Consider the following 24622-nt stretch of genomic DNA (forward strand, 5'->3'; position numbering starts at 1 on the left):
TTTTTTTAAAAAGGGACTTAGTTTAAAGAGGGACTTGAGTTGTCTCTGATAGTGTGCATGGAAAACAGTGTTCCAGTATTCTTCACGGTTGTTGTACAAGGTGAAAGGTTATGGATAGTACCTTGCTGAGGCTTCATCTCCTCCACACTCCCCACATAGAACATATTTAGAAACTTTACCTTGTTAGGCATGATGGTATATGCCTGTTACCCCTGTGCTCAGGAGGCTGAATCTGCAGAGCCAGAAGTTCAAGGCCTATCTGAGCTGTATAGCAAGACCTTGTCTCAAAAGAAAAGAAAAGAAAAGAAAAGAAAAGAAAAGAAAAGAAAAGAAAAGAAAAGAAAAGCATACAACACAAACCAAATCAAACTAAACCAAGACAAAGAAACAACCAAACAGACATCTAACCAACCAAACAAAAAACCCAACTAACTAAACAAACAACCAAACACACACACACACACACACTAAAACAGCCAACCAAATAAACAAACAAACAAAAAAAGTCCGATATGTTTCGGGACCAGGAAGTGGAGGCAATATCTCTAAATAGATAAGAGACAACTTACAATGAAATGAAAAGCTAAAGTGAATGTTTAATACTCTTGAACAGCTGAAATTGACATTTAGTAAGCACTTTCAGTGTGCTGTGCACTGATTCCGGCCCTGTCTTCACATGAAAACATTTGCCTTTTATAACTGGGGGGGTAATAAGATCCTCATTTGACCAAAAGAGACCGTTGACTGTAGAAGTTGAGCACACGTGAACTTAAATTCAGATTTCAGGCAAATGTGTTTGAAAGTTCTTTTTTTTTTTTTCTTCCCCACACTGGAGGTAAGCACATCTTTAGTGATGTAGATTTATTGCTGCTTCCATCCTAAACAGAAGTTTTCTGAATGGGAGCTTTCTTTGATCCTGCAGGAATCCGATGCCAACACCACAGGGACGGGAGGCGTCGGGAGGAGAAAGAGTTGTAATATTCAATGGTCTGCGACCAATGCGCCAGGAGTCACCGTCTTTCATCCTGACTGTGTGGACGCATTTTAAAAATGACATCTATTACCACATTAGAGGCAGCCCATAATAGTGCCTTATAGAGTGTTTGTCTCAATTGTGGTTATTTAATGTCCTTATACCAAATTTCAAAGGGCTCTTATGGTCAACAGACATAGGGAAATAGATGGAGACAGAGTTGCTTACAAGTTCTCAAAGCCTGGCCCCCCTCTCCCTCCCCCAACAACCTCTTGCCCTCTTTCCCTCTGTAATTTATTTTCTAAGGTCTCTAATTTTCTGCTCTTAGAAGTTTCCTCTCTAAAGAAGAGACATTGCATAAATTCTGTGATCGGCACAAGTAAGACTCGAGTGTTAATGACATTGTTATTACGAAGAGGGGGGAAAATACATAAATCCACTTGATCCTGGCCCACGTGCGAAGGCACATTAATGGTCCCCAGGTTCAAACTCCATGTTAAGCTCTGACTCAGGGCAAGTTTGAAAGCTGAGCTAAAGCCATGACTAAGGAAGGCAGACTAGAGCTGATGACAGCCCCCCTCTTCAGCGGTACCAGTAGGTACTAAGGAGGATGGAGGAAGCCTCCGGAGACAGTGACTGCGTGTGCTGCTGGAGGTCCTGACCTTCAGAAGGAGCAGAGGAATATCGTGTTTCACACTGTGGTGACATCTGTGGTTTCTAACTGATTTTTTTTTTTTTAACCCGCCTTTCTTTTTTCTTTGGGCACAGGGCATGGTTCTAATGATATGTAAACAAAATAAAAAATAATGAGCAATAACTTTTACTGTTCTAATTTAACATTATTAAAACGACACAATATTGCCTCGGAAGAAAGTGGCAGAGGGCAAATGCTGTTAAGCAGAAAAAAATTAAGTACCAATATGCTGGTATATTATTATCTACACACTTGGCTAGACTGCACTCACTCTGTGTGCCTGCCACAGGCAAGCTGTGTCTACGCGAAGATAAAAGGAATCTAGAAGAACGTCTGTTTGACTTTTCCTGGATTGTTCTGACACTTTTAAGAGCTGAAGGCAGAAGAATTTCAAGTACCCTGAGCCTTTCCCAAGGCAGACACTCAACTCCTGCTGCCAGGGACTCCAGGTACGTGAACCAATCAAAACACCCAAGTGGGTTCTTGAAAGGACCATTCATAGGAACATGAACCAGTTCTAAATATTGACAGATGTTGACTTTGGATTCAGTGTCAAAAACATGTCACCAGCTTCAGCAAAGGAGGAAAAAAAAAGAATAAACAAAATAAGTATAACAGTCTTGAATACTTGTTGGATCTGGGGCTGTCGGGATTTATGGTCTTAGGATTTTGATTCTGTATATTTTTGACATTTTTAACAGGAAAGTTCATTTTGAAGAGTCATCACTTCAAGAATGGATTGTTTGATGAGTTCCTCACTTTCCTACATGCCTGGACATGGGTATGTGTACTTTGTTGGACTCTAGTCAACGAAATGTCCCAAACCCTTTCATTGCAGTTGAGTCTTTGACATTGCATACGGCTTGAAAGCATGCTTTGGGGATTCTTCCTAGAATGGCAGTATTTGTGGAGTGCTGGGATTTGCCAAGTTTTGATTATGGCCTTTGTGAAGAAAAGTACCTTGCAGACAGAGCTCCAATCTGTACGTGAGCAACTGGGACTTTTCTTAAGAGTTGTCAACACATTTTGAAAGTGGTGTTGCAAACGTTGGGTTACCTCAGATGTGAGCCCAGCAGTATAGCTAACACAGCACACAGATGGGAAAGCCGCTGGAGAGACAGCGATTGCAAGATTCCTCTGCAAACCAGCACACAGGACTGAGACCTCAATGCCCCTCTGCGTGACCCCTGTTTGGAATCTTAACTGGGAATGGATTCTCTTCAGGTTTCTGTACTCATCTTCAGGTATTCATTCCTCAGCATTTGACACCACCGATCTTGCCCAAGTCAAGCTCATAGAAACAAAATTTCAAGTCTTGGCGAGTTTCCTGGGTCTCCCCCTGGGCCAGTGAGAAGGCAGCTAGTCATGCACATTGCACAGCTTGTTTAATTGTTATGTTGCTTCCCTGAATGTGAGTGTCAGGTGCCCACCCCTCTGGGTGCTGACTTTTCTCATTTATATTTCTTATTTTCTGTCATTAAATCTCTCAGAGAGCCACCTGGCTTGCTAGGTCTAATGGTGCCGGATGGGGTTTCTTTCCCTATTGAGATAGATGTTTGGGGGGACATCATGCACCTTCTCTTTCTACTTTGTGTATCTGAAGACATCCTTGCTAGCTCTGGCAGATTGGAATCCTTTTTCTACTCTTTTCAAACCTGGTTTGGGACTGGTTTTCTGTGCTGATGTCCTTACCTTCTCCTCCTTTGGTCAGGGTTGCTCTTATTTCCAGCTTGTCCTCTCTGGAGGACTTTACTCTCCTGCCAACAGTCAGCTCTCTCCTTCTGTCATGTCCATCCTGAGTATCAAACTCAGGTCACCAGGCCTTGTGGCAAGGACCCTCACCTGCTGAGCCAACTTGCCAGCCCCCATCTAACTTAAGCACAGCCAAGGAGCTTACAAATGAGTGTTAAACTTCCGTTTTCAGTTGAAAAAAAAATAGTGGTGTGTTTTAGTGAGAGGCAGGATGCAGAGGTGGGACCTCCCACTTTGTATTTACACAGATTTGCACATTAGAACAAAGAGAACAGACGGTCCACTGCTGTTTGGACGGAGAATTGTCTTAGGACGCTTGCCCTCTTCCAGCTTTATAAGGACCTAGCTCTCAAGTCAGGCCCCCAAAGTTGCTCTGCTGCCTTGTTTTGTGCAGGTCTGTGAAGCTGAGACAATTTTAGCCATCAGTAATACAGAGGGGGATGGGATCCATCCTACTTCGGAAATGGCCCCAGCTGTTCTGGAAGACTCTGACCCACTGAAACTGGTGATTGCGGCTGAAGACTGTGTGAACTGGCTTTTTGGGAGGCCACTGATCTCTGCTCAGGGACCGCACTTGTGGCAGGTTCCTCCTCGTGAACTTGAATTTGTACACCATCCTCTCTCCCACACGTGGCTGAGACAGGCTGAATAATGCTTTGGATGTATCTGTTCCATTTGCTAACATTTACTACTTCTCCGGATCAGAGGAAAGATCTGTTTAATTTATCAGCTTTCTCATCTGTGCTGAGCAACTAACTAAAGACTAGCCGCATGTTTTCTACAGGTCCTGTGTCTGCAAAAGGCAACCATGTTGAAAATCACGATGTGAGTGAAGAAAGATCCAGAATAGTCTGACTTTTCTGTCGATACGGTAGATTTTTTTTTTCCTGTTTACCATCCTACTGCTCCCACCCTTTAATACAGTTCCTCATGTTCTGGTGACCGCCCCCTCCAACCATAAAATTATTTCATCGCTACTTCGTAACCACAATTTTGCAACTGTTACGAATCGTAATGTAAATATTTGATATGCAGGATATCTGGTACGCTATCATAAAGGGGTCGCGACAGGTTGAGAACCACACCTATGGTCCTCTGACTTACATACACTTTCTATAAACAGAAGCATAAGAATGACCGAGGCACTCCGGTTCACTCACTGGTATCCTGCCAGGGAGGTGCGAGCTGCCAGGTGTCTAGCTAGGTCTCACGGGCATGCTGCCTTGGAACTTGGACTCTAGAAGGCGTGACTCTTGGAAAAGTGAACCATCAGAGTCTTGCTTATCTCCTTTCTCCTCTTAAACTATTGTTGGAGGGTGGCCCCACAGGTCTATATTTCTTTATATCAAAATATAAGCATTTCACAGATTTAATAATTCTTACATACTCAATTTAAAGTAGTTGTGGCAAATAAGATTCACCACGAACAATATTTTGATTCGTTTTACATGTTTTAGTTTTTGTTTCCTACACTAAATAAGAGTCCTCGAATTTATTTGTAAACTCGAGACCTCAGCTGCTGCATTCTTGAAATGATCCCAGCCGCTCATATGTAATAACTGAGGTTGCATAAAAATAGACTGGGAGCAAGCAGTGTATTTTAGTCTTCTGTTCCGCTATCATGTCATGTCATAGACTCGGCAATTTATAGAAAATAGAAGGATATTTTTCTCTAGTTCTGCAGGCTGGAAGTTCAAGGTGGTGGAGAGTTTGGTGTTTAGTGAGATACTAGGCTGTTTCTAGAACGGCACCTTGGAAGAGACACATTTCAGACATAGCATGAAGTTAACATTTATCAGTCTGGTCGTAAGTCTTGAGTGATGACTGTGTGTGTGCTAAGTCCTGTGTGCTAAGTCCTGTGTAGAGGCAGCTATGGAGAAGAATTCAGCATGAGAAGGATAACCCAAACTAGCTTACCAGGACTGTAGTGAGTCTCATTAGGAGAAAACCTCAGAGAGTAAGGAAATCCTATTCATAGTAAGGGGAACAGGCTGATGGAATCTGAGATTGAATTCCTGACACGAAGTGTAATCAATATACAATGACATGAAGTGTGGAATGTGCATCAAATAAGAAAGAATGTGTGAAGTGTTTGAAGTGGGAAATCCAATGTGTGACTTCTCTGAATTCTGCAGGTAATACGTGGAAGATATTCTGATGGATTTCACCCAACCATGAGAGACCATGAAATAGGAAAAGTCGTTAAGCCAGCAAGGTTAAACATATGCCCATGCCTCTCCGTCAAGCAGTTCGTTTACCTTTGGAATTCAGAAAGGAACTCTGAGCATTTTTTCAGCATCACTTAGAATGCTTGTAGCTGAGTAAATTCTATGAAAAGACGGGCTTCTTAAGAAAAAGATAAAATCATGGCTGTCATACAGACATAACATGATCATGAAGCATCCCTGGAACTAGGCAGATGTTATAGTTGGCTGGTAGAAACTTGAGAATGAATGCATCTATTTATAGATAGGAGATTTGAAATGTATGAGTAAATGGAAGGCAGGAAGTTTGGGGACGGAGGTCAGTTGCCTACCCATGGGACACAATGTGCATAGCTTCTGTGGAATTTTATCAGAGAACCCTGGGGGGAACCATCTGGAATCTCAAAGGTAGCTTTTTACTGGAGTACACATACCTCCCTGTGCTTTTAAACATGAAACTAGATTGTGTTTCCCAAGCTACATTTGATGATCGTTAGATCTTGAGTTTGAGGTCAGCCTGGTCTTCGAGTTCCAGGACAGCCAAGACTGTTACACAGAGAAACCTTGTCTCAAAAAGCAGAAAAAAAAAAAAAAAGTGAAGATTAAGGAATGTATTTAAATAGCTTAAGTCCAAAAGGCAAGGTCATAGTAATTTTTGTTGGTTTTGTTTTGTTTAAGACAAGGTCTCACTTTTCAGGCTAGTCTGGAATGCGGTATATAGCACAGACTGGATTCAGACTCTTGGACCCCCTGCTTCCATTACCGGAGTGTTGGGATCAGTGTGTGACGCCATGCCTGGCATAGTTTCTACTCTGAATAGAGGTTATTAGTGTCCACCATTGTCTTGTAATGATGCTGACCTCATCTCTCCCTGAGGCGCGTTTCTTGAGAACTCATGGTGACCATTGTTAAGCATTTACAATAACCCTCTAGTCATTGTGAAAAGTAAACACCCCGGTTTTGTCTCTAACATATCCTGCCCCTAAATCTACAAACTCAGATTCCTGAGTGACTGTAAAAGTTCTAAGGTCAACTCTTAAGAGCTGGCATTTCAGCTGTAGCCATGGAGCCATCGGACCTCCTCATCCTTTTTTCTTCCCAGGGGATAGACAAGCTAAGTTTGCCATGTTGGGCAGGGAAATACGCCAGAAATGAGGTAGAGCCTACAGTCTCAGAGTACTCTAACCCAACAGCCACGTAGATCCGAGCTGCAAAAGTTCACCCAGTGCCAGCCAGTGTTAAAGATACAAATGCACTTAAAAGATTTATTTTATTTTAAGTGTGTGTGTGTGTGTGTGTGTAAAACTTCGAACGCAGATGCCCAGAGACTACAAAGGCATTGGATTCCCTTTGGTGTTGGAGGTATAGGTGGTTGAAAGCCAACTATTGTGGGTCCTGGGGACCAAATTGAGGTCCCCTGAGAAAGCAATAAACTCTCTTAATCTCTGAGCTGTCGTCTCTCCAGCCCCACAAATACACTTTCAATTAGTGTTATTTTGGTAATCTTTTCCAGTTTGGGTCTTCACGAAATGAAATATGTTACAACTGCTACAATTTCTAGAAGCAATTAATATACCATGTTTAGAAAACATTTGGCATAAAGAAATGCATCTATACTTATAACTGCAAAGAACATCTGTGACTCTGCTTTTATTTAATTAAGGCATATAAAAGGATGAATCTAGTATGTCTTCTCAAAAACAAGTCATTTCAGATAAGCTAATTTGGTTGTTCAACATATTTATTTAACTTCAGTTGTTGGGGCTACTGAGATGGCTCAGTGGTTAAGAGCACTGGCTGATCTTCTGGAGCACCGGGTTTCTTTCCCAGCACCCACACGATGATTTACAGCCATCTGTAACTTCCATTTCAGGGAATTTGATATGTTTTTCTGGCCTCCAAGGGCACCAGTCATGTTCGTGGTACACAGACATACATGCAGGAAAAACATTCACACACACACACACACACACACACACACACACACACACACACACATACTTATAAAATCAACTTCAGCTTATTCTAGTTCTCGGACAATTGTGAATAATATACAGAGTTTGCTCTAACACTTAACATTTTTGTTAGAAGTATTCTGAGAATTTTGCAAGAGCTGCAGATCTTAGGAACGTACCTGCCTAGCCCACACTAGTAACACACCTACACAGTGTGCTGTCTAGCATCCAATCCTGGGTTACACGGAGGTTAAGACATATTGTACAATCGACTCAGGGTCCCTAATAGTAAATATGGAGAAGCTGAGACCAGTCTGTGGCTGATCCCCCTGAATAGACATCATATTGGTATTTCTATAAGCGGATGACTACATGAGGGAGTGAAATCCTAAATGGTTTCCTGGTGCTCATATCTAAACTCTTAATGTGCCATTGTTCCATATGGCCTTAACTATTGAAAAGAGGTTTCCTTGTAGTTTTAGTAAGAAAATGGAAAGGATGGAAAAGAAGGAAGGGGCATAAAACCTCGATCAAAAGTAACCACGTAACTCACAGAGGAGACATCTGCAAAACGTTAAAGACAAAAACAGGATCGCAGGTTCCTGACGGCATGAAATGGATGTAAACCTTGTCCCTTCTTATTTTATGATGTCATACCGTTCCTCGACTCATTTCTGAGGAATTTGCAGTTAGCATCAATTGTAGAGTAGGCACATAATTTCCCTCAAGCTATCCAGAGGAGCTACAGAAAATAAAACAATGATTTTATGTCTTTGCCGTTTTAATGCCCTGGGAGCTATCCAGCCCACCCACACTCTATTGAGATGCCATTATGGGAAGAATAAGCTCCTTGTAACACAAAGCAATACAATTTCAAGTATGTGGCGCTGTGTGTGCCTCTGATCATTACAAACATATCCATTCAAGTGGCTCTCAGCTATCTCAGGATTCATTGCCCGCATCTAATTCTGCACTAGATCATTTGAATATAAAAGTTTACAGAGAACTTGTTTTGTCAACTGAAATCAAGGGCCTTGTTTACATGCAGATTCTGATCTTCCATACCTTTCAAATCCCAGTACCAAATGTCTCATTTCATGTCCATGCCAGAGGAACCAGATCACTGCGTGTGGTTAAATGGCTTCCTCTTCCTCATCTTCCTGATATTTATGGTGACTGGACCCCATTCCCAGAGATTCTGAGTAAGTGGAGCCGAGACAAAGCCTAGAACTGCGCATTTTAAATGTTCCAAGGAGTGTGAACAGTGGTCTAAAGACCACACTTTAGGTGGATTTCTATGGTTCTCCATTTACTCATCTGAATGAACAACAGTGGCTCCCATGGAATGAGGCTGTTTGTGCCTAAGCAAATTGTTGTTTAGAGAAAACAAACCATACCACCCCTTGTTGATGAAGTTATAAGCAGTTGAACACATTGTGCCTTTTCATTTGAACTGTTTCTAAGAGTTTTTAAACATTGTTTTATTTTTTGAGATTATAATATAATTACATTCTGCCCCTTTGCCTTTCTTCCCTCCAAACCCTCCCATGTATCTCTCCTTGCTCTCTTCAAAATTCAAGGCCTCTTTTTTTTTATTATTTAATACACACACATATACACACTCATATGCATACACACATATACACATATGCGCGCGTGCACACAAACACACACACACACACACATACACATACACACTTGTGTGTTTGTATTCCTAAATACAACCTGCATTTGAGTTATTTCTGATAAATCCTATTTGTAATAACTTGGGTTTGTACTATGGATGTGTCTATGATAGTGTTCCCAGAAAGTTTTGATTGGGAATGGAAGATTCCCCTTGAACGTGGGCAGCATCATTCCATGGATTGGGGTCCTGATTGGATAAAAGGTTGAAAGGGGGCAGAGTACTAGTATGCCATCTCTCTCTGTGGCTGCAATGTGACCAGTAACCTCACCTTCCTGCTCCCATGTCTTCTTTCCCATCATGGACTGTATCCCCTCACACTGTAAGCCCAAACAAACCCTTCCTGCCTCAACTTGTTTCTTGTCAGGTATTGATCCCAGCAGCAAAAAAAGTGACTAAGACAGAAAACAGGTCACTGAAAAGTGAGGTATTGCAGGCATATATCAGACTGGTTCTTGATTACCACAAAGCACTTCTTAACAAGGAATTTTAATTAAGCCACGAGAATCTTCCATGCTGCTCTCCTAGGACCAACTTTGATTCATAACCAAAAGCATGCTCAGATATAAGCCTTCTCCTTGTTTCTCCTCCTTTTCCTTGATGCTTAATTTCCTTAATGCTTAAACAGTCACATCCTAAAGGATGCAGGCTAGCTCAGCACCTCACATTCATCTTAGTTCTTGAGCACAGGATGCAATTTTGAAGGTCAGTGGGAACTGTGAGCCAAAAGGTCTTCGTGCACACAAAATGACATTTAGAGAGAATTAGCCTTCTTTGGCTGCTGGTTATGGTTGTCTAGGAATGTTGTTGTGTCTCCTTACTGTAAGGGTAGCCAGCCTGAGGACAGGCTGGGGGTGAAGGAACAAAAAGGTAGGAGGAAATATGTCATTGATTATAAAATTTAAACGTTGAATTAAGTGTGCCTAGAATTTCTTTCATGGCTCCTATTTGTATATGGATACCCTGTAATACATTTTCCATATTCTGTAAACTGTTAGGGTTCATGAGAAGTCCTCAAAAGACCATCCGCCGTGATGCAATCAACAAGAGCGTTTATTATACCGCATGCATGTGGGGTCTCTCACCTGCACATAATGGCAATGACCCTGAGAGACATGTGTAAGCTCCTTTCAAGGACAGCTAAGGGGAGTTCCTAGGGCAGTTAGATCATTTGGGCATTTTACCTACAATTGGCTTAATCAAGTGACAATTATGTTAGTACATTCCTAATTGGCTAAGGCTAGCAAGGGCTGGCTAAGACTATAGCTTTTCCATTTTGGGGCAGGCCTGGACAAGCCCCAGGCCTTGTCCTTATTTGGTTATCAACCATCAGGTGAAGGGTTTGGCCAAGGCCTAGTTCTCAACTGAGTTATTAGGGGCCTGTTATGATATTTGCCTGGCCCTCTCATAAACCATTTTCAATTCTGTTTCCATCTACTTGCTGTTAAAGGTATCTTAACTGACATACCAACTTTAAAGCATATTCATGGAATTAATTAAAATGATCAGAGTGTTACTACCCTGGGGTCTCATTTTAGCACAGCATTCATGGACAATGTGGTTGGGTGAATCATTTAACTTCTGTGGGCCTCAGTCCCCTCATTTGTATAATGATATTGTTGGGCTGGACCATCTCTAAAGCCATCCTAAGTTTCAGTGCTGGGAACTATTTGATTACATGCCATGTGAAACATATTGGTGCTTTATGCCTTCAACAATGATGTCACACACGTATCCCCTAAAAGCTACAGAACACAATGACATGTATGTCACATGATGAACACACATGTGCTTTGATGATGTTCCAATATCATTCTAATTATATGCTCTGATTTACATAGAATTAATCATTACCACTGTGGAGTTACATGGCAGTTACGCTCTTTACATGATGCTGTAACAAAAATTAGCACATCTCTAATATTTATAACTTTGAGCGGAGGGAAGGACAACTCAAGTAATGCTTTAAACTCTTTTCACATGACGCTTCTATTTACACAAATATGGGCATGTCTGTTTAAGGTAAAAAGTTAACTGTTCAGATGGGGAGCAGAAAATAGAGCACCGATTCCTTTTCTCTCTGGAAGTATACATCCTTCACATTTGTGCAGCTACAAAGGCTAGCTTCATGGAGAAGTGACATGTAAACTCCTTGTGTGCTCTATCAAAGCACAACTATCATGGCAGGGACACCTTTCATACATGATATAACTGAGGCAGAAATATGTGGCAGAAAATTTTTTTTGAGTAACCTTAAGTTGGACTTTTGTTCCCTATCCTCTCTTGACAAAATCAAATTAATAATATTGCAGAATAAATAAGGTAAATCATGTGTTATTTCAAAACAAAAAGTTAAAATGGGGCTAGGGATCCAGCTCAGTGGTTAAGCCTCTGCCAAGCATGCACAAAGTCCTGTTTTCAGCCCTGAGTAATACACACATACACACACACACACACACACACACACACATACACACACACACACATACACACACACACACACACACACAACAAACACACACACACACACACACACACACACACCAAACAAGCATATATGCAATCAAGAAATTCTAATTCCTTTGTGTAAATATTAATCAGTTCATCATTGCCTTCTCATTGCCTTCTCCTTCCCTGCTTTTTAGCTGCCACGGGCTTATGTCTCCTTGGGGAAGAGTCGTTGTACAGTTCTGGTCATTGGCATCCAACCTCAGAATGTTCCACTCATAAATGTATTCATTTGCTCTTTAAAAAGAAAGAAAGGAAGAAAGAAAGAAAGAAAGAAAGGAAGAAAGAAAGATCACAGGATACAACACAAAGATGAGCGTTAGCATTTTAAATGTTTTTAGTTGTGAATGAAAATAAATAAGCAAAAATACTGATAGAATAATTAAACAAATGCATGTAAAGCAGTGTTTTAAAATACTATTTCTAATCTTTTTAAACATTGTACTTATTTTTGTTCTTTGACAGTTTCATGCGTGCACATAATTAGCTTTAGTCATTTTCAACCTCCTCCTCTCTCATCTCCTCTGTCTCCCATGGAAGCTCCTCCCCCTGACCAGTCGCTCTCCACTTTCATGTCTTCTTTCATGTGTGACCCACTGGGTTTAAATATGGCTACCTGCATGAGCATGGCTGGGAGGTTATTTCCTGGGGCATGGTAACTTATCAATGGCTACACCACTGAAGAAAATGATGCTATCCCCTACCAGCAACTCTTAACTGATCATGGCTCCTCAGCTAGACGGGGCTTCATGAGTGCCCTTCCCCTCCCCCAGTCTTATGACGTTCTTTCCCAGGTAGCCACAGCTGCAGGGAGTTCATGAGTGCTATAGTCCCCTCCAGAAGCCTTTTTATTTCTTTCTGAATATCTCTGCATCTTTTGGCTGTTACATGCTTTCTGCCCAGTCTTCCACAATGTTTCTTGAGTCTTGAAGGGTGTGTGTGTGTGTGTGTGTGTGTGTGTGTGTGTGTGTGTGTGTGTGTGATATAGATGTCCCATTTAAAGTCAAGTACTTCACTGTAACTTTTTCTGGAAGTTTTGACCAGTGATGAGTCTTTCACTAAATGATACCTGCTGCAACTATTTCTTTGTTCTTATTCCTTCAGATCCAATAAGTTGATCTGCTATGGCTACGTATTTTTTTAATTATTGGTCTATGAAGTTCACTTTTGATCTTCCTTGACCCAAACATTTTTCTGGTTCCTACTTCTACAAACTTCTTAGCCAATTCCTTGTTCCTATGGGGGACAGAGGGAAATATCACTTCCCTCTTGGCCTGGTGAACAACTCAGGGAGAGCATGTGTGGTAGGCCCTCTCTATTTACTCCTTCTTTTATAATGTCAGACACCTCTATCTGTGTATCTGCATTTGTATTGACATAACACCTCTGCTCTGCTCCTCTCATATCTTGATGTGGTTGGGAAAATTTCTAAGCTATGATTAGCAACATTCTCATCTCTATTCTAGTAACACAGGGATATGGTAAGGATGAGTTTTTTGTGTGAGCATCACTGATGTCTTGGGACTCACTGGAGGTCAGTTCTCTAGTGTCATGGGCAAACCTCTTTGGATTCTTTATCACATACTTTGTCCTGAGGAGATGGGGGACTTCTGGGTCCCATAGTGTCAGAGTCAGATCCCTACCTGTGTACTTTGGAATCTGCTCTTTACCCTTGGCATGTAATTTATAAGTTATAATATATATAACCATATATAATATATATGCATGTCTTCATTCATTCATTTACTCATTCTTGCAGGAAACATCTAGGGACAATTGTCCATAGGGTGTCAGGTGCTGGCCTAGATGTTGTCAATCTGACACTGGGAAAGGAACAAAGGGCCTCTTTTAGAAAGAAAGCCTGAGGACTAAAAGATGAAAAGAGTGTGGCTAGATCCATGAGGGTAGGAGTGCCGAGCTGCAGGTGACCATTAGGGCTGTCTAGTCTGGCCAGGATGACAGGAAATGCTTCCTACAGAATGGCTAGAAGATGAAAGAATATTCTGGGCAGGAGAAATTGTGAAAGGACTAGAAATGATGGGGAACAAAAGAAAAAAAAAAACTTTGGCTCAAGCCTAGAGCTTCTATGTCTTAGGTGAGACAGTCCAGGAAAGGCCACTGCGGGTCATCTCACAAGCTGCACGTTGTCTGAAGGCACCGGACAGTGTCGGCTCCTGTGGTTGAACTGTGAGTGAGCAACTAGGACTGTTTTTTATGTTGGCTTGCTAACAGTCACACTTTAGCTGTATTTTTGCACTATCATCATGCACGGTGTTGTCAGTGATGGAAACCGGTAAGTGTTCCACAGGGTTTATGACATGATGGAACACATGAGGGACCACAGCACTCAGGAGGCCAAGGTGCGAGATCAGCCTGGGCTGCAGCCACTCTTACCTCGAAAAGCCAAACATAAACAAAACATTTTATGGGATTTCTGTTTTCTCTCTTACAGTGGCCTCTGAATCTGTAATTATTGTAATATAAAAAAGTTAAGATTCTGTAATAACACATAATGTAGGGAAAAAATAAAATTCTAGAAAATACTTTTAACTGTGATTTCTCCTTGAGAATTCAAGAACAACAAAATTAGAGTTTACTTAAAGACTCATTTATTTTCATACAGAATCACAACCTGCTGCCCTCTGATATCTGTCAGAGAATTTTATTAATGAAACGAAGTCCATCACATATCTCTGGGAACTCTTTCAATAACAAAACCCAACTCGAAATGGCATTTTAAAGGAAGAGAATATACTCTCACATAATTAAAGCATCTAGAGGAACCCCTTAGACATGTTCCTGTAACATCTTGGGATCTCTCACAGTTTCCCTATGCTCCTGTCCCTTTTGGCCCCAGGAACACGTCCTTTTTGTCCCCATGGTTTTGCCTCCCATGCTGTGACAGTGCTAGGGACTCATGTCCTTAAGCCAAATCATGTGCTGCCTTCTCAGAGGGAGCTTATCTTCCTCCCCAAGTTCATCAGCTGACTTGGAGTTGGGTTTCACTGTCCTAAATTGAATCACTATTTCGTTCACAAGTGGAAACCACAGGAATAGAAGGACCAATGGCCCAAGCGAGGAGGGACTGTCCTTGAAGCTGAAGGTACATTATCCCATGCTGTGATAAAGTTGCAGTGCCAGCTTGTGGGAGTCAGTCATTAAATCCTTGGGAATTTGAAAATCTACAAGCATCATTAAAAAATAAAATGAGTGCTGGAGAGGTGGCTCAGTAATTAAGAGTTTTTGCTGCTCTTTCAGAGAATCCTCATCACAGTCATCTGTAACTCCAGCTTGAGGGGATTCAGCTCCCTCTTTTGGCCTTCAGAGACACCTGCACTCACATGCACATACACACTCACACAGAGGGAGAAATAGATACATGAACATAAACATAAAATCAATCTTCAGAAATTACAGAGCTGACAGTTAAATTATACTCACTGGGCAGTGGTGGCTCAAGCCTTTAATCCCAGCACTTAGGAGGCACAGGCCAGTGGATCCCAATGAGATTGAGGCTAGCCTGGCCCAGGACAGCCAGGAATGTTACACAGAGAAAACCTGTCTTAAAAACAAACCAACCAACAAAAAACACAAAAGCAAACAAAAATAACAACAAAATAGTTTCATTATATTCAACTTACATAGAATCTATACGCAGAACATAGTACTTCCTAATCATTATATTAGCTGTTATTATCAACTTCACTCCTAGGGTGATGTATGTCTCCATGTCGCCTGACAGGAATGAGACACAACATACTTCTGTGCATTTCTTAACCCCACACCCAGTGATGCAACTTTCGTGGTGTGAAAGCAGACACTGTGAGCATGTTTATACCATGGAAAAGGACAAGAAGACATGGATCCAGCCTAGATGCCCATCAGAATTGATAATGAAAATGTAGTCAATGAATACAGTGGAATTTCATTTAGGCATAAAGAATTAAATCATGTCATTTTGAGGCAATGCATATAAATACAAATCGTTACAAGAAGCAAAATGAACCAAACTACAAAAGAAAAATGCCATCTTTTTCTCATATACAGATAGATGCTAGATATACTATCACAAGGTAATATCACCTACTAAATATAATACATATGGCATGAATATAGAAGGGGGGTACAAAAGGATATGAAGGCGGTGAGGAAGAAGAGATGTAAAGGGTGTAGGAAAACCAAAATACAACATCCTTTTCTTTCAAACACCAATCTAGATTTGCTTATATACTTAACTATTTAGGAGAGGAAAGGGACCAGTCAGAGGAGGAAGGATTGCAAGGGAATTGCACAGTGAAAGACAGATATAATCTAAGTTTAATAATATATAGGTATGACAGTGTCATAGGGCAGCAAAAAATTAATTAAAAAGTAAGACTTTAAAACAAAGCTTTGCTCCCAATACTTGCATCCTTCAGGTGTTTGTGAGAGTGGTCAAGAGCTGATTGACATATGAGGGCTGGTCCCTGCTTCTCCATCCATCTGGTACCTAGTCCATTTACTGTAGCAGCTCCATCCAGGATCCCCATCAGTCCACAGCTGTTTGCCGCTCAGAACTCAAAGCTGGGATTCTTCTACTTGGTTGATGTTTCTGCAACTAAAGCAACTTTAGGTAGAGGAATCAGACAGGATTTTGACTCTAATTTGGATTTTGAAGAGTTCAAGGAACAAGCTGTAAAGTGAGTTAGCTGTGTTCCCAAGGTTGAGTTCCTCTGGCTCCTTGTCGTCATACTTGGTGACGAAACTCAGTTTCCAGCTGAAAGGTGACTCTGTAGGGTGCAGATGACAAGCAGGGACCTGGATTACACTTTGTCTGCATCACTGTTGATGATGTAGCATTAGGCAACGTCTGGAAAGGCACCTATCCCTTGTCACTAAATGACGCAGTTGTTTCTCTATGTTCCATTCTTGGATTCAACCAACTGTGGATGGAAAAAGCTTTAGGAAAAGAAATACCTGTACTTGTCATTTTCCCCTAACAATACAGTACAGAACAACTCTCTATAAAGCATTTACATTGAATTAGGGGCTATAAAATAATGTTGGGGTGACTTAAAGAACACGGAAAAAAATATGTAGGGTGTGTGCAGACACCATGCCATGTTTTGTACATGGGACTTGAGTGTCTATGAACTTGGTTATCTGAGCAGGGTGGGGACCCTGGAATCAGTCCCGTGTGGACATCTTGGAACTATACTCAGAGATATTTGCACTTGTGCCTCTATGTGGTCCCCTCCCATAGTGAGAGCAAGTTTGTGTGACCAGCCGAATATGACAGAAGGGACTGTGTGACACCTGAGGCTGGGTCAGGGAATTATGACTTCCGCTTTTCTGTTCTGAAGCCTTTCCTTTTAGGGAAGCCAGTGGGATGGCACGGGCACAAGTGTGATCCCTGTGAAGAGTCCCACACGTATAGAACTTAAGCATCCTGGTAATCACCACCAACGAAGTGCTAGCTATGAAGATAAGCCAGGCATCTTCTAAGAAGTCTCTTTAGGCCCAAGTCAGACCTTCAAATGACTGTGATTTTAAATAATATGGGATGTCTGGTGAGAGACTGTGACTTGAAATTACTTAGTCAAACTGAAATTTAGAAATGAGTTGCTGGTTTTAAACCATAATGTTTTGGAGATTTGTCACGCAACATTAGATAACCACTATATGTTGTGTGGCCACGTGCAGAATCCATACAGGTAAGGTGATAGTCACACTTGCTTACAAGATCATGGAGAGGACTGAATGAGTCATACGGGTCACATCAGGCATCAGTAGCAGCATGTAGGAAAGGCTATGTATTTGCTCAATATTGGCTGTATTTCAGGTGTGTCTGTCTGTCTGTACTCTAGCCAGCTCTTTCCAGAACTCTGGCTCTAGGTCTGACCCAGGAGCTCAGTTCCACCCAGTCTTTTGAACAGTATGCTATGATTCCAGCAACACATTCTCTGGAATTCAGGTTTTATACTAGATATGGATACAGACTATATGGATATAGATATAGACTAGATATGGATATTTTTATGAAAAAATATTAACCACCCCTAAAGACATCACGTTATATTTCCGTGTTTTTCAAAAGCAACATGCCCACAATGACTTCTAGTCCTTTGCATTGCTCTATGGGTCTCCATTTCTACTTTTTCTTAAAATTTCATGCATGTGTTTTCTAAAACAAGTGAGCATCCATCCCACTTCTTGTCCCCATCCTGTGTACCTTAAACTGTAAGGGCTACATGTGGAAAAAGGAAGATGGTGCCCTTCACAGTGGCGAGCATTAGGAGACGTGATAGTTTTTGGTCCTCAGCATTCATTTACCCAGGGTTAAGTGACAACTTCTTTTGTCACTGAAATATCTAATAGCTACCATCTAGGGGAGATGCTGAGGACTTCATCTTTAACCTGAGAGGTCAGCCTGGGTACCATTTTATCATAAGCTTAACCCATCCTTTCTTTACATTGCCATGACTGCATAAGAGGACCTTTTATTTGCAGTCTGCATCTTGCTTGCCTCCTACACTCATCTCTACTACTCACACTCTGGAAAGACAACAACAGGCATCTGTCTCTCTTGCCTCCCAACAGCATCCTTTAAAGCCAAGAAGGCCTTTGTTGCTCATGTGTTTCTGGACCAACACGTAGCAATAGTGGAAAATGTCCTGGACATGACACATTGCATAACTTAGTGATTGTTTTCCTTCCATCGTGAGCACTAAAAGAAAAGGTGATTTGCTCACATGACCCAAGAGTTCCAGATATTTTGTCTGACAGCTCACCAGCGGATTCTAAACACGGCTACTTGGTGGCTCCTCCATCTGGTGGTTCCTCTTGCGATGTACGAATACCAGGTTTCAAATGGGATTGTCACAGTTAGGGGGACTGTAAGGAAAAGCCTCCTGAAGCAGGAACTTCTAATTGCCAGCATCACAGCCTGCATCTGGCAAAGTTTCAGCCCAGGAAAAAAGGTGCCCTTGTGATATGATTGTGGATATAGCAGAGAGGAAGCAGGTAGGCTGCCCTTTAATGGCAAGGTCTGCTGCACTCACCCAGCTTTTCCTGGATGTGGAAAAGCGGCAAATGGAAGAGGCAGTGAAACAAATTAGCAACAGAAATACCAGCCCTGCCTTGCCTTTGTGGCATTATTCAAGTTCAAATGTCTTTGATATGATTAAGTTACTCTTTTTAGGATACGGCCAACACAGGAGCTGGAGAGAAACACCCAAGTAGATAAGCGAGGTGACAGCTGCAGCCCCGAGATCGAGACTGTAACTTGTCAGCTTCCAACCCATCACGTGTAAGCCAGACACAGACTAGCTTCTCATCTGCCTCGCTGTGACGCTGTGATTTTGCTGTCTGGTGTGTTTTGGGTCGCATCTGTCGGCTGCATCCTCATGTCTATGAGATTTGTGCCGGCTGATAGCTTCAGGCCACGGTTATCTAAGTCCATGGCTCTTATTCCTCTCTTAGGAAGCCTCCAGGGGAACATAGTATGCTCTAATGTGGGTGTCTTGATCTTATTAATCAATAGACGGTGCCCACATCCAGGCAGTTCCATATGTTCAGGATAGGACACTGGACCCATTTGTTATGCCCTTTAACATCTATTGGTTCAGTAACGAACATTTGCCGAAATAAAAACCCGAGTCAACTTTCTCAATATCAAATGTTTGAAGCAGACTTGCTTACAATAAACGTGACTGTTCCTCTTTGCCGTTTGCATGCTCTCGACTCCTTCATTATTCCATCTCTCACGACGAAATGATTAAAAGGCACTGCTTCAACCCCTAAAATTTGGCTCTTGTCTGCATAAGGCTTTAAATTTCACCATGCTGGTCTGTGCGGCAGCCTAGGGAGGCCTTTCGCATTTCATCCATTGCTAATGTTTCATGTCTGTGGACTGAATGAAACCCTTGATTTCTTTTGTAGACACATGTAATCTAAAGGCATGCAACATTTTGCAAATGTTGGCTCATATATTAATTTCATAAGGTCTTATTTGGTCTGTCGACCAAGTTCTGATTACTTCCATATTGCTCGTAATTGCCTTAATATCCCCAAAGACTTTCTCATTTTGTGCATCCCTTTATCTTTGCGTCTTTTATCTCTTACTGTGAGAGTCCAAAATTGCTGACACATTCAGTGGGTTTAAATCCTGAGTGTTGCAGAGGAGTTTTCAAATCTGTTTTAATTTTCTATACTCAGCTGAGGGCCATTACACATTCTGTTCAGTTAATCTGTTTTTAATCATATCTGTAAATGCTAAAGCTGTACATGAGAAAAATGGTGCATAAAGTGAATCTAGATCAAGTATACTTCAGCATTTGTGAAACTGAATTCTTACTTTGTTCTACCTACAAGTTACTCTTCTGTATTTGTATGGAGTTGACTTATAACAGAAGTTATGGACCAAGAGTTATGGTACTGTACTGAAAATAGCATAGATATCCCATGTTTATATGTGCACTAACTATTACTTATCACTTTAAGTAACAATGTTACAATAGGACTAATAGGTAGAAAGTTATCTATATTTCATCTCTTATCAGCAAGGATATGTTCAGCTGCAGGAAATTAGCAGTCTCATTAAAAGTGGCATCAGCCATTGACAATTGCTTACTAAGAGTTCCAGAGGACTTAGGCTTTGTCCAAAATTTTTCCCCCTCCATCCTTGAGGTCATTTGTATTATATGTCACGAAATGCAAAAGGCCTTTCTGGGCTGGAGTGAGTCACATTCCCAGATGTCAAACTCCATGTGCACCTGAGCAGGAACAGAGGGGACAGAGGCACACGCCCATCCCAATACATGCCTCTTGACTTTTATCCTTCTTTCAAGGTCTGAGCAATCTTCCCCTCATGTCTTATCTGGGATAAAGTTGGGCCACAGGATCATCCTTAGACTAGGTAAATATTTCCCAAGGCAAGCACTCATCTCAACTGGCTTAGGCTAATCATAATTATCCTGGTCCTCCATGTACAATACTTGAACAAGGGGCTTTGTCAGCGAGTAGAGATAGGCTGGATGAGAAGCAAGCGGGTGGAGGGTAGAGCTGCTTGCCAGACAGTAGCTATTCAAAGTTCATGTTCTGATATATTTACAAGGTTTCTACTATCGTCTTTTGACCTATGAAGTCAGCTGTAATGTTTCAAAGTGTTGCCTGTTCACACATTCATTATTCCTTGCATTTTAAAATAGCATATCTTACTGCAATATAATTCTTCCTGAATTTAGTGGACAATGTGGAATATACTGTTGTATTCATGTGAAAGGGGAAACAGCAAGTGCTTAGGAGTAGAAGGGAAAAAATGTAAACCAGGGAAGGAAAGGACAAAGCCTGGATTGTTCATTTCATTTGCAGAATCTTCCCTGTGGAAGAAACACACAGCATGTGTTTGGGCTATCAGTGGGGACTTACCTCCTCAGAAGAAAACGCTGGAACTCAATGGGTGAAGGGTTACCATGAGTAGAGCATAATTCTGCTGCTGCCTCGAGCCAGTTAGCTAAATGAATAAATACAGATGTGGAAGGGTTGTGTCTTCAGTCATTTATCTCCTGACTCCTCTTGCTCTTCTTTGGAGCTTTGGCCCTTTGTGCTGAGTTAGACTGGAAATAGAAAGAGCAAGTGTAGGGTAGGAAGACTTTAACTCTCAGGGCAGTCTCGGAGTTGACAATTAACTCTTAGCTCCCAGTCCAAGACTTGGAGGAGAGGTGCTTTTCCTTGTTTTAGTTTGCAATTTAAAGGAAGTGGAATGATCCTTCTCGAGGTTCTCTTGGATATAAGTGATAGGATTTACTATATACTAATTGAAACAAAACAGAGGAATTGGGGGTAAAAGTATTGGGACGGCATAGACTCAAGGGGAGGATTCAACAACCCTGTCTTAGGAGGAAGTAGCATCCTGAATCAAGAACCCCAATCTGGGTGCTTGCATCTCTGCATGTTTTGTGTCTACTAAGCGTTATCTGGCCTCCATGTTCTCTATGTGGCCAGAACCTGCTTTATAGATAGATTCTGAGTCATATTATTGATGCAATATATAAACATTTTGTTTTTCCAGGAAAGTGTTGATATAGACCATGAATGAACTTTGACTTTTCTGGGTTGGGGCAGAAACTGTCTCTTGTAGGTAAGATGAAGAAAGCATGCTAAGGAAGTAGAATAAGAAGTAGGACTGACTGACCTAGGATCTTGTTCTTCATCCATGTTTAGGAGCACTCATATTTCCTGGTTTATGATGGGGCTACATCTTGATTCATCAGAAGTTGAAAATGCATGTAATATACTGACAATGTGTTGCCATGACTTGATAAGGTAACCCACTCCATTACATGGTTGTTTACCTTCCTGACTAGCTGGCTCAGGAGAACTATGGCTCTCTGCAGCCACACTGACTCACCAGAGTAAGTAATGTCCTGCATATCTCTCGGAAAATGTTAAAATTCCAAGTCCAAACAATGGTTTCTATAGAATGTTGATTGCTTTCATACACCATTATGACATCATAATAACATTATAAGTCAGGGACTGTCTGTACCAGGGTGGAACATGCTCCTTCACCAACAGTCATTGGAACCATTGCTGTAAAGCAATATTTCTAGAAGAAAAGGGCTTTTCTAAATGGAAATGTCTTCTACAACACAGACCTCACTGTTTGAGTTCCTGAGTTAATAGCATGGCTAGTCTCTGATGGGACAGCCCAGTGACAGAAGTGGCCTGTGGCTTTGAAGGGCTGATGTGATGACTCTCTGCTGTGGATCATCTAAGGCTAATTTTCAGGACAATCTCAGAACTCCTTGGCCTGCACAAGCAGGCTCAAACTGATCCTTTAAGTTGTCATATCCTCCTAAGTGCTACAAACCTCCCCCAGCCACATGTCCCCAGCTTATTGGCATCAAAGTCACTGCTGTGCACACATACTCATTTATTCCATTACCGAGACACTCAAGGGACCTCGCGAAAGACAGTCACTCTTGTCGACGACGCTTTCATGGAGAAACAGGAAATAATGAAGTAAACCAGAGAGCGGGTAATCTAATTGCCACTTCTGATAAATTCCGTGAAGGAAATAAACAGGATATTGTGGGAGAAAATGTTTACGAAAGATGTTCATGGAAAGGTTTACTTGCCCTTTTATTGTCTTTACAGATTTTTTTGGATAGTTCTCCTTGTGTGCTTTTGGTACTGGGCTCTCTCTCTGATTCACCTCTCCCTGGACTTGCTGCTTCTTCCTGTGGCCGGAACACAGAAACCTTGAGAGCAAACAACTGAGGCCACTTTCATTCTCTCAGTCTCTTCCTCCTTATTCTGAGAGCCCCACCTCACGAATCTTCTTACTATCATTCTCATGCTAGGCATGGAAGCTAAGGACCATCTTATGCAAACCTCTTCCCACAAGATCTACGCCTAAGAGATGGCGAGAACCCCCGCTGGGAGACATCTGGTTATGGGGGAAGATAATTCTGGGGGAGATCTTCCCTCCACTTTTCCTGCTGCCAAAGCAACAACTTAATGTCTCTAAGTAGACGCGCAAGGTATTAGAGTAAAGCAGTCCTTGTTTTTGCATTTGTGTATAGTCTATGCTTTACTTTGTATCATTTACTTTCTGCCAAACCCACACACATATGCTTATAAACAAACAAAGTCATCATACTCCTTCAATGTATAACAGAAGGCATTGGTCTTAAGGAAACATCAATGTCCTTTAGATTTGAGAGGGTTTTCTCCCATCATGGAACGTTTATCCCATACTTCCTGTAACCTCCTACCCTCCCAGGCACATGAATGCTGGGCTGTGCAGCTCAGCATGAAACCCAAGTCCAGGATGTGGGCCAAATTCTTTCTTTCTCAGCTGCCATGTTTTCTCTCCGAGTGAACTGATATTTGCTTCATTTCCAAGCTGGCCTGCTGTTAGCCGTGATGGAAATCTGTGACCACAATCTTGGTGGGGCTTCCCAGAACTCAAGCTGTGCTGATCTGTGCTAGAAGGCTGAAGGGAGTTTGTGGCTTGGCAAGGTGACATTTTATTTAAAATATGCTAACAGTGTTTATAAGGCACGTTTAATACTTCTACAACATTTAAAAAAAATCAATGAAAATTTCTTGGTAATAAAATATGTTTTCCAGGAAAATTGTTTTGGAAGTTGCAGTCCAACAGGCTCAAAAGCAAATAATTAGATTCTTAGCTTCATAGACATCAATGGCTCAGAAAGGGAGCCTCTTCTAACTCTTCACTGCTCGACTTTTCTCTGGCTATTTTCCAACACAATTTTATTTTATAGTCTCCTATCCGATAACACACACACACACACACATACACACACACATACACACACACACACACACACACACACACACACACAAAACCAAACAAAAAAAAAATCCATGTGCTTGCAGGAAACTCAAATCTAGCTAATGAAGCTCCTTGATTATGATAGAATTTTCTGAATTCCCTAGACTCCTTTTCCCCCCTCAGGTTTGCCTAAGGGATTTCAGAACCATATATTAAAAGTTGAAAACCGGAGAGACTTTTCTGAATGTTCACCATGTGTTAAAATGGCCGAAGTAAGATGTGAGGAGACTTAATGGTCCAGCTGTAAGACAGAACATAAACACATCAAAATGACGAGGGAGAGAATGAAGATAAAACCAACGGCGGCAGAAAGCAGCTGCAGACGGACGCTCGAGAGACAGCCAGTTGGCCAGGTTCATTATAGGAGAGCAACTGAGGATGGAAGATTGAGGGAGGGCCCGGAGCAACACCAGTTGGGAGCAGAAGAGCCTCCTCCATCATCCCACAGAGAATCAGAAAGGGATTTACCCGAGGAGTTTTGCATTCAGCAGCCACCCCAAGAGCAGCTT

General features: G+C 41.7%; 1 long non-coding RNA gene across 2 annotated transcripts in view; it reads right to left on the minus strand.

Moving 5' to 3' along the window:
* The window catches only part of LOC131895807 (uncharacterized), a 36579-nt gene extending 14405 nt beyond the window's left edge, over nt 1–22174 (minus strand). Inside the window, exons 1-3 of one of the 2 annotated variants that reach the window (XR_009375279.1) lie at nt 21945–22174; nt 21179–21366; nt 16057–16692 (exon numbers count right to left, since the gene is read on the minus strand). This is a non-coding gene — a long non-coding RNA (uncharacterized LOC131895807). Of the gene's footprint in view, nt 1–16056; nt 16693–21178; nt 21367–21944 lie in introns of those variants that run through there. The other variant, XR_009375278.1, reaches the window with a different exon arrangement.
* Between the last annotated feature and the right edge of the window lie 2448 nt (nt 22175–24622).

This window comes from Peromyscus eremicus, chromosome 19 (genome assembly GCF_949786415.1).
Source record: "Peromyscus eremicus chromosome 19, PerEre_H2_v1, whole genome shotgun sequence".
NCBI classification, from domain to species: domain Eukaryota; kingdom Metazoa; phylum Chordata; class Mammalia; order Rodentia; family Cricetidae; genus Peromyscus; species Peromyscus eremicus.